Genomic DNA, 11,188 nt, shown 5'->3' on the forward strand with positions numbered 1-11,188 from the left:
TGAATTCAGTTTTGTCATTTGAATGACGTAGGTTGATAGTTGGAACCTAAATTCGTTACGATATGTTACTTGATAAAAATGTGAATCGATGATTCGACCGTTGGATCGTCACCAAAATTGGATACATTATAATACGTAATATTTAAAGATCATAGGAATTTATGGATCGGGAATCCGACTTATGGATCTTCCTAAATTGGATTTGTAAGTTAGTAAAATAAATGTTCACGGCCACTTGTTTTAGGCAATTGGCGGAGATCTGACCGTTGGATCGTAATGAAATTTTAATATGTTATTCTAGAAACATATTGTGGATCGTTGGGAGTTACGGATTGGAAATCTGATATGCGGATCTTCCGAGTCAAGTTATACAGGGTTGTAAACCCTACCGTCGATCTTTGATCAACGGTTGACTTGTGGTCAATGGGTCTCAAACTATTTTAGAATGTCGTTGAGGTTGTGTTTTATGTGAATTATGTATTCTTCGGATAAGAGTTCTGAGATGTGATTTGATAATTGGTCACAGGGACCAATCATTCAGGACGCCTCGATGTGTGTGCTAGAGAATCATAGCGTGGACTCCAGGTGAGTGGATCTTTTCCTTTTTATCGTGCATATTGTTGAGAGTTCTATCGACACTTTTAAATTGATTAGGTATATTACCTTCGTATAATTGTTGTGAATGCTTGAAGTACCTATATGAACTACGAATGGCTTGATCCCTGTCTAGGGTACGTAGGCAGTCTAACGAGACGTTAGATGCAGCCATAAAATATTTGAGACAAAAGCCTTGCTTGGGAAATTGAGTAATGCGAAGGAAATTGGTAAAGGCAAGTTTTAGTTTTATGAATTAGTTTGTTAAATTAGTGTTAATTGGGTTGTCATGGATAATTATCCCTGAAAATAAGTAGTTTGGGAGTAGGGCGTTATTAATTGTACACTTCTCACTGTATTGTTTATAATTGAAAATGCTACGACATGGTTGAGTATTAGATTGCATCATGGTATATCCATATGTATATTACTTGCATATAATTATTGGGAATACTTTAAAGTGCAAAGGTGAACTCAGGACACCCAGGTAAGTTCAGGTGAGTTTATGGTATTAGTTGAATCGATAGAGTTATAGCATGACTACAGTTATGTGTTAGGCAACTTCGATACTGTCGTACTGGTTGCCATGAGTTCCACATGTTATATTGAGATGCATTGAGAGCTCATAAACCTGCACCCTGGTGTTAGTGCTCCCGCCCGTGGCCAGAGCACAGTCTTTCACGTGATGGTCACCTCCCGTACCTTACGCTCACCTTGGATTCAAGATAGGTGCACAGTCCTGTCGTACAGACCACTTTAGGTGGTTCCGACTCGTAGGTGACCCGCGATTATTCACCCAGTCTTCACGTGATTGTAGCACTTGAGCGTATTTATTTACACCCAGTCTTGTCGTACAGACCACTTTAGGTGGTTCCGACTCTTGTGCAGGTATACTTATTGAGCTATTGGCTAGCCAAGATTGATGAGATATGGATAAGTCGTACAGGTCACTATAGGTGACTCCGACTTATATGCTAGCCATGATTGATGAGATATGGATAAGTCGTACAGGTCACTATAGGTGACTCCGACTTATATGCTAGCCATGATTGATAAGATATGGATAAGTTGTACATGTCATTTTAGATGACTCTGACTGATATATCACTTTGTATTGATTTAGTTCATTTGGCCTACTTATTAATGTATGGCGGAGTTGATGGCAAACCGTGGTTTTGGTCATTTCTGAGTATGGTTTGGATATATGTATATATGTTGTACTGTCTTATGGAAAACGATACGGGTTTTACATTTAGGGGCATTACTTTTAGAGAGGTAATAACTTTGGGAAGCTTGGTTTTATTGCTTACTCACACCTTCTGTTTGGTGCCCTCCAGGTTTTAGCTGCTGAGTTTGTATCGACAAGAATCTGTGGCGAATCTTAGTATTGATGGATATTTCTGAGGGTATGATTCTTACCCACACTATTGTACCTTACTTATGCTCTGACATCGCGTGTGAAATGGGTTCGCTCCCACTCGTAGCGCACTCTGGTACTTAGACACTTCTAGATTCAAATTTATTCACTTTTTATACACTATCACATTTTATGGCTTCGTCACCTTCCAGGTGTCGGCCAGCACAGCTCGATTCAGGGTCCAAGTGGACTTTCTGGGTCGGGATGTGTCATGTACAAAGAGAGGCTTCCTAGTATCGGACATCAGGCCACAATCCAAATGCCATTCAAGTTAAGCAAATTGCTCAATGTCTGTATACAAATTCTGCAATGCTTAGAATGCTAATTTTGGTACATTATATAACTTAGGTGTGATATAGAATGCTAATTTTGGTACATAACAAACTTTTATGACAAACCACTGATACATTATACAATTTCAAGGTACGTTATAGAACTCTAATTTGGTGCGTTATATAATTCTAAAGTACGCTATAGAATGCTAATTTTGGTATGTAATAAACGATTGGTACATTATATACTTTCTGACACACCCCGATCGAGACCAGGGCGTGATGGCCGTCATGTGGAAGTGACGTAGCCATGTGCACAATGCGGAAGCTAATAAAATAATAGTGGAAATAGTAATACGAATAAATAAAAACTGGTTTTACAATAAGTAATAATAAGTGCGACGCCTAGTTTAGAGCAAGCCTAAAGCAGTCCAAATGAAAATGATGCGACAACAGTACACCCGAAGGTGGCCCTACGCTGGTGATGGTCTGTCAGAAATGCCGGGAAGCCCTCTGGGAAACCACCGAACCTGCTACTCAACTAGAACCTGGAGGGGCGCAAAACAAAAGCGTGAGTGGGCAAAAACAAAGCTTTCGAAAACCATTTACAAATACTTTCTAACCCCTCGCCGTAAAACCTGTATACTTCCCAGAAAATAGATATACGTATAGTATATATATGCCAATCATGCTCAAGAATATGCCATGACAAAACCTCATAATGAAATGCGAGTGCTCAGGTATAACTCATATCAATAACATATAATCTGGCAGCCGGAGTCACCTAACGTGACCTGTACGGCTGCATCTAGAGCTCAAATCTCAATCCCACTAGTTGAACCTGCACACGAGTCGGAACCACCTAAAATGGTCTGTACGACAGGCCTGGGTGTAATACATATATACGCTCTAGTGATACGATCACGTGAAGGCTGGGCGAATAATCGCAGGTCACCTACGAGTTGAAACCACCTAAAGTGGTCTGTACGACAAGACTGTGCACCTAACTTGGATCCAAGCTGAGCGTATGGTGCGGGAGGTGAACATCACGTGAAGGATTGTGCCCTACTCTGGGCGGGAGCACTAACACCGGGGGTGCAGGTTATGAGCTCTCTAAGCATCTCAAAACACTACTGAAAGTAAACATGCATAACACCTACCTGGCACTTACCTGTGCGTCCACAGCACCAATACATATATAAATGCAGTAACCATGCATAACCAACGGCAATATAATATATGGCATATAGCGAATAAACAATTTAAATCATTTTCTGGGAAAATATAAGTATATAGGTATATACGGAAAACCAAAAAGCCCACTCACTGGTATGTGGAAGGGTCGTAGCCCCCCTGCCTCGAGTGACCACGCTCGTCCTCGGGATAGGTATCACCTATATGCGAAACAACTACAAAAACGTCAATTTTAAAAGCACATAACCAACCTTTAGATATAACTTCTCATACAATGCTCAAATGGGGTATATGAATATACCAACGTGATCTACTCAACCTCAGGAACATCCCCAAATTTTTAGAAAAATTTTCCATCGCCGCACGCGCCCCCACGCACCGGCCACGCGCAGGCACATGCCTGGCACGCTGACGGCGTCAACTGACGCCGTGATAGGAGCATATTCATGCGACTTAAATGGCTTGTTCTCGTGCATTTACTTTATGTTTCTTTAGTTATTTTAGTACTTTAAGCTATTTTCGTGTGTTTGTAGGTCCAAAGGGCTAAAGGAGCAAAAAGATGCATTTTGGAGACTTTTGGAGCACTTTTGGGCTAAGGATGGATAGCTTATGCTTGGCGCCAAAGTGTTGGACGAAATTGAAGACCTAATTGAAGACCAAAGTGTTGGAACCTTGCTCCCTTTAGTTTTAGGACATTTAAACCTTTCCAAATCCCTTATGCTGTGCATCTCCACCTTTCTCCCAAAACCATACACATGCATTCATTATTCATTCCCTCACATGCTCCCATTACTTATCATATCATCCACTTATCTTATCACCACTTATCATATCATCCACTTATCATTCACCACTTATCTTATCATCCACTTATCATTCACCACTTATCTTATCACCACTTATCTTATCATTCACTTATCATATCATTCACTTATCATATCATACACTTATCATAACCATACACTTATCACTTATCACAACAACAACCTTGCACATGCACATTCATCCACATGCACCCATAATCATTCACTCATCTTTAATGCACATGCATCTTTCATAAATCAAATCAGCCACATCCACATGCACTTATTCCATTTCATCATTACACCACATTCTCTCCCTTTAATCACATGCATAAATCAGCACATGCATCTCCCATTCCCATCAGATTTCCATCATATTCACATGCATTCCATCCTTTAAAACATTGCACATGCACTCCCTTTAATTAATTAAGCCACATGCACTCCCATCCATTTCATCATTGCAGCCAACACATGCTTTCACATGCATTTTCAGATTGTCCCCTTGCACATGCAGCCACATATTCATTGCACATGCAATTCCAACCCACATGCATCCTTTAATCATTCAAACATGCAGCCACATTCCCTCCTAGCTGTCATGTTCCCCCCCCCATTTCACCTATAAATAAGCATCCATTGCATTCATTCTCATTCATTCTCATACACACTTCCATTTCAGAAACTCATCCATTGCAGAAATTCGTCCATATTCTCATTCATACACATTTCAGTCACAAACTCTTCCATTTTCAGAATGTAGACATCAAACCACAACACCCTTGCCGTGCCTTTCCCTATTAATCCAAACACCACTCCCCAAACCATTCACACCACCAAACCTCACCTTAGACCTTGTGCTACAACAACGAGGAAGAGAAGAGTGCCTAAACGTTCATACAATTCAAGTTTGAGTTGTTGGAATGTTTAGGTGTTTCTTTGATTTCAATGTTTAAATTCAATTCTCTTTGTTTTGTACGTATGAGGAATGGAAGAGAAGAGTGCCTAAACGTTCATACAATTCAAGTTTGAGTTGTTGGAATGTTTAGGTGTTTCTTTGATTTCAAAGTTATGAGGAAATAAACCCCCCTTTAGCTAGGGGGTGATTCGAAATATATGTTTATGCTTGCATTTTGATGTTGATTACTTCTAATTACGTTTCATAAGTTGTGATTTCAATTTGTTTAACCGTTTGATTGAAAACTTATTTATGTATGTTTATTGAGAGTGCACGCTTAATTTTCATGCATGAATATGATGCTAGAATATAAGTAAGTTTCACCTAATAGTTACGAACTTATATTCACAAGTAGTGGAGGTTGCTTATAAACAATCGCGTTAAATGAATTCTTGGCATAAGTTTCATGCAATCCATAGTAACGAATGCCTCGTCAACACTTATAATTTTCATAGAGCGTAATGATTCTTGCTTGTATCTCTTCTATGCATTCATGTTGAGGACTTGTGGGGAATGTTTTGAATTGTGTATGCGCTAACCCATCCAATTCAATAACGTTAGGAAGATTTGAAGGTTAATTAGTGCATCACGGTTAACTTGGGGTGTTGAGCATTCATGGTTTATTGAAATGCAATTGGAAATCATTTTATTATGCAAGTATAACATATGTGGAGATGAACCCCTTAGCTAGGTTCCCATCCATTCAATTCCATCAAATTCATCTTTACATTCTGTCTAGTTTATTAACTTGTTTCGTTATTTCAATTTTCGTCAATTTAAAACCCTTTACTTTCTTGTTCTTTAGTGCTTAGAATTTGTTTAGTCTATGTTTTAAAGTGTTTTGATTCAATTTATTTCCCAATTTCGTCCAAATTTCACCAAAGTGCTCAAAACTGCCCAGAAAGTGATTTTAAGGCAGTTTTGAGTGTTTTGGGTGATGTTTGAGTCTTTTGGTTTGTTTTAGTGTTTTAAAGTGTTAGATTAGTTAGAAATACATTTAGTTTGTGTTTTTAAGAGTCTTGAGTCAAGTTATTACTTAATTTCGTCCAAATTTGTGTTTGAGCTCAAATCTGCCCAGAAAGTGGTTTTTAGGCAGATTTGAGTATGTTTGTGTTGTTTTGAGTCTTTTGGTTTGTTTTAGTGTTTTAAAGTTTAGTTTTGCATTCTTTGAGTCTAGTATAGTGTTTCATATTGTTATTTTACGTTTTTGAGTCAAATCCAAGTGATTAACAATCCCTCCTAATCCCCGGTCCAGAACGATCCCTACTTACGTACTTACTACAATTGACAAAAAGAGGGTTTAATTTGTGCGCGTATAATTCTCGCATCACGCCGTAGGGAATATTCCGTCAGTTTTGACAGATTCCGTTAACGGCGTCAGGAATATTCCGTCAGACTTGACGGAATATTCCGTCTCCTTCTCCGGCGAGCCTCCGACGCCGTCGCCGGCGTCGGAAAACTAGAAAATTTTCAAACGTTTGTATCTTCTTCGTTTTTCACCCAAATTTCACAAAATTGGTACCAAAATGAAGCTTGGAACTAGAGGAACACAATTATACTACTTTCAAGGGTTAAAAACCACGAAATCTCACCTGTACAAACCACCCAACTCCGGCCAACTTCAAAACTAGTGATCCCGACGTCCAAAACCTTCAAACGAACCACCCCGAGCCTCCTAGGGACCTCACCAAGCTACCTACAAGCTTGAAATTCCCTAAAACGTGAGAAATCACGTGTGCATGAACAGTACTCGAAATCGGACATCGTGGATTCGACGTGAAAACGATGATGTTCTTACCTGAAAATGGCACGGTTGGACTCCTACAAGCTTCACGAGTTCGAATATGTGCTTGGTTTGTTCGATCTGTGGAGGTTTAGTGTGCTTGTGAGTGTGTCTGTACGTTTTCAAAGGAAATGGGAGGAATGGGGCTCGGGACAATCACAGGGAAAGGGACAGAAGGGTGTGGAGTGTGTGGGAAGGTGTGTGTGACAGCCCGTCCCGAAAATATCAAAAACGTACGTGTGAAAAGACTACTTTGCCCCTAGTTCGCTTCTTTTACGTTTATTGGTTGTTTTGTGTGGTGTTGGCATGTGTTGGGCCACACACTCACACTCTCACTCTTCCTACCCCTCTGTCTCTTTCCCTGTGACTGTCCCGAGAACCCCATTCCTTCCTCTTCCTTCGAAAACGTACGGACACACACACAAGCACACTAAATCTCCACAGATCGAAGGAACTGAGTACACATTCGAACTCGTGAGGCTGGGAGGAATGCAGCTGTACCATTTTCAGGTAAGAAAACCACCGTTTTCACGTCGATTTCACGAAGTCCGATTTGGGGTACTATTCACGCACACGTGATTTCTCACGTTTTAGGGAAAATGAAGCTTGTAGGTAGCTTGGTGAGGTCCCAAGGAGTCTCGGAGTAGTTCGTTTGAAGGAATTGGACGTCGGGATCGCCGTATTCGAAGTTGGCCGGAATTAGAGTGTGGTGACAGGTGAGATCTCGTGGTTTTTAACCCTGAAAAGTGGTATATTCGTGTTCTCCTAGGTCTAAGCTTCAAATTGGTAGTAATTTTGTCAAATTTGGGTGAAAAACGAACGAGATATCAACGTTTGAAATTTTTCCAGTTTTCCGGCGCCGGAGGCTCGCCGGAGAAGGAGACGGAATATTCCGTCAAATCCAACGGAATATTCCGTCAAATCCGACGGAATATTCCTGACGCCGTTAACGGAATCCGTTAGAACTAATGAAATATTCCCTACGGCGTCAGTTGACGCCGTCAGCGTGCCAGGCACGTGCCTGCGCGTGGTCGGCGCGTGTGGCCGTGCCTTGGTCGGCGCGTGGGGGCGCGTGCGGCGGTGAAAAATTTTTCTAAAAATTTGGGTGTGATCCTGAGGTTGTGTAGAGCACGTTGGTATATTCATTTGTCCAATTTAAGCAATATATGAGAAGTTATTACTAGAAGTTGGTTATGTGCTTTAAAATTAACGTTTTTATAGTTGTTTCACATATAGGTGATACGTATCCCGAGGACGAGCGTGGTCACTCGAGGCAGGGGGGCTACGACCCTTTCACATACCAGTGAGTGGGCTTTTGGTTTTTCCGTATATACCTATATACTATATTTTCCCAGAATTGATTTAAATGTTTATTAGTTATATGCCATGCTTTATATTATCGTTGGTTGTGCATTGTTAGTACATTATTAGTTGCATATATATACATATGCATATTGGGTGCTGTGGACGCACATGTGAGTGCCAGGTAAGTGTTATTCATGTTTACATTCAGTAGCGATTCGAGATGCTTAGAGAGCTCATAACCTGCACCCCCGGTGTTAGTGCTCCCGCCCAGAGTAGGGCACAGTCCTTCACGTGATGTTCACCTCCCGCACCACACGCTCAGCTTGGATCCAAGTTAGGTGCACAGTCCTGTCGTACAGACCACATTAGGTGGTTCCGACTCGTAGGTGACCCGCGAGTATTCGCATAGCCTTCACATGATCATAGCACTTGAGCGTATATATATGTTACACCCAGGCCTGTCGTACAGACCACTTTAGGTGGTTCCGACTCGTGGGCAGGTTCAGTTATTGAGTTTGAGATTTGAGCTCTACATGCAGCCGTACAGGTCACGTTCGGTGACTCCGGCTGCCAGATTATTTGTTATTGATATGATTTATACCTGAGCACTTGCATTTCATTATGAGGTTTCGACATGGCATATTCTTGAGCATGATTGGCATATCTATATACATACGTATATATGTTTATTTTCTGGGAAGTATACAGGTTTTACGGCGAGGGGTTAGAATGTATTTTACTAAATGGTTTTCGAAAAGCTTTGTTTTTGCCCACTCACGCTTTTGTTTTGCGCCCCTCCAGGTTCTAGTTGTCTAGCTGGTAGCGGTGGTTTTCCAGAGGGCTTTCCCGGCATTTCTGACAGACACTCACCAGCGTAGGGTCACCTTCGGGTGTACTGTTGTCGTATCACTTTCTTTTGGACTGCTGTAGGCTTACGCTCTGAAATTGTGTCTCACTTACGCTAGCACTTGTTTTTATTACTTTGTTGCTAGTTTTTATTTATTCGTACTTTTTATATTACTATTTTATTAGCTTCCGCACGTGCACATGGTTACGTCACCTCCGCGTGGCGGCCAGCACGCCCTGATCTCGGTCGGGGTGTGTCAGTGTGTGTGGCTCAAAGCATGCCAACAAAACACAAAAACAACCAATAAACGTAAAGAAATTGAACTAAGGGCAATTTCGTCATGTCACGCGTACGTTTTTAAAATTTCTCGAGACGGGCTGTCACACTTTCAATTGGGGCATTTTGATATAGATGCCTCAAATTTGAATTTTTTTAATCAAACATCTATAACTTTTAAACTTTTGATCAAACATTCTTCTACTAATTTTTAATTAAAAATTATGATTTTTATTGTATTAATTAACCAACTAGTTCAGAAAATAATATCACAAATATTCTAAATCACCACAAACATCCTATCTTATCTTATCATACTTCGTTTAAAATGAATTTTTCTTATTCAAATAATTTGTTGTTTTAAATTCTAAAAACACATAAACATCCTATTAACATACAATTATGAAATATAGCATGCACATATATTAAATATAAAGTACCAAACAAATATATTAAATATAATTTACCAATCCTTTGGTACATTATTGGTACGTTATATAAACTTAATCTAGGTACGTATTAGTATTTTGGTACGTTATAAAATATTGTTTTTGGTACGTTATGCAATTCTTTATTTAGTACGTACCAAGTTATTAGTACGTTGTATTATCCTTATTTTAATACTTACAAAACTTATAGTATGTTATGTGTAAGTTGTGTAACCCAAAAAAAAGATAACTTTTCACATTAAAACATTGCACTAAAAAATATTTTGTCAACTCTTAATAATTAATTATTGGAATAAGGACTCATTTTATGACACACCCCGATCGAGATCAGGGCATGCTGGCCGTCACGTGGAAGTGACGTAACCATGTGCACAGTGCGGAAGCTAAAAAAATAATGATAAAAGTAGTACGAATAAATAAAATCCAGCTTTACACGAGGTAATAACATACATGTGCAAGCGTAAGTGTGAAAACAAAGTTCAAAGCACGAAGACCTAATGCAGTCCGAGAGAAAGCATACTACATAAACACACTCAAAGGTGGCCCTACACTGGTAATAATCTGTCAGATATGCCGGGGAAAATCTTTGGGAAGCCACCAAAATTGCAAGCCAACTAGAACCTGGAGGGGCGCAAAACAAAAAGTGTGAGTGGGCAAAAACAAAGCTTTTCAAAAACCATTACAAAAACAAGATTCTAACCCCTCGCCGTAAAACCTGTATATTTCCCAGAAAATATAATATACATATATATATAAATCATGCTCGGAAAATATGCCATGCCAAATGCCTCGAATAAAAGCAAGTGCTCAGGTAATGTCAAAATCAATGCCATGTAATTTGTCAGCCGGAGTTACCTAACGTGACCTGTACGGCTGAATCTAGAGCTCAGATCTCCATCTCACTAATTATAACTGCACAAGAGTCGGAACCACCTAAAGTGGTCTGTACGACAGGACTGGGTGTAATATAAGTACGCTCAAGTGCTACGATCACGTGAAGGCTGGGCGAATAATCGCGGGTCACCTACGAGTGGGAACCACCTAAAGTGGTCTGTACGACAGGACTGTGCACCTAGCTTGGATCCAAGATGAGCGTGTGGTGCGGGAGGTGAACATCACGTGAAGGACTGTGCCCAACTCTGGGCGGGAGCACTAACACCGCGGGTGCAGGTTATGAGCTCTCTATGCATCTCAAGTCACTACTGAACGTAAACATAAATCATACTCACCTGGCACTTACCTGTGCGTCCGCAGCACCAAACATATATAAACATATGCGACTCATAATGC

Source organism: Pyrus communis, chromosome 1, assembly GCF_041283825.1.
Source record: "Pyrus communis isolate YQ-2024b chromosome 1, ASM4128382v1, whole genome shotgun sequence".
NCBI classification, from domain to species: domain Eukaryota; kingdom Viridiplantae; phylum Streptophyta; class Magnoliopsida; order Rosales; family Rosaceae; genus Pyrus; species Pyrus communis.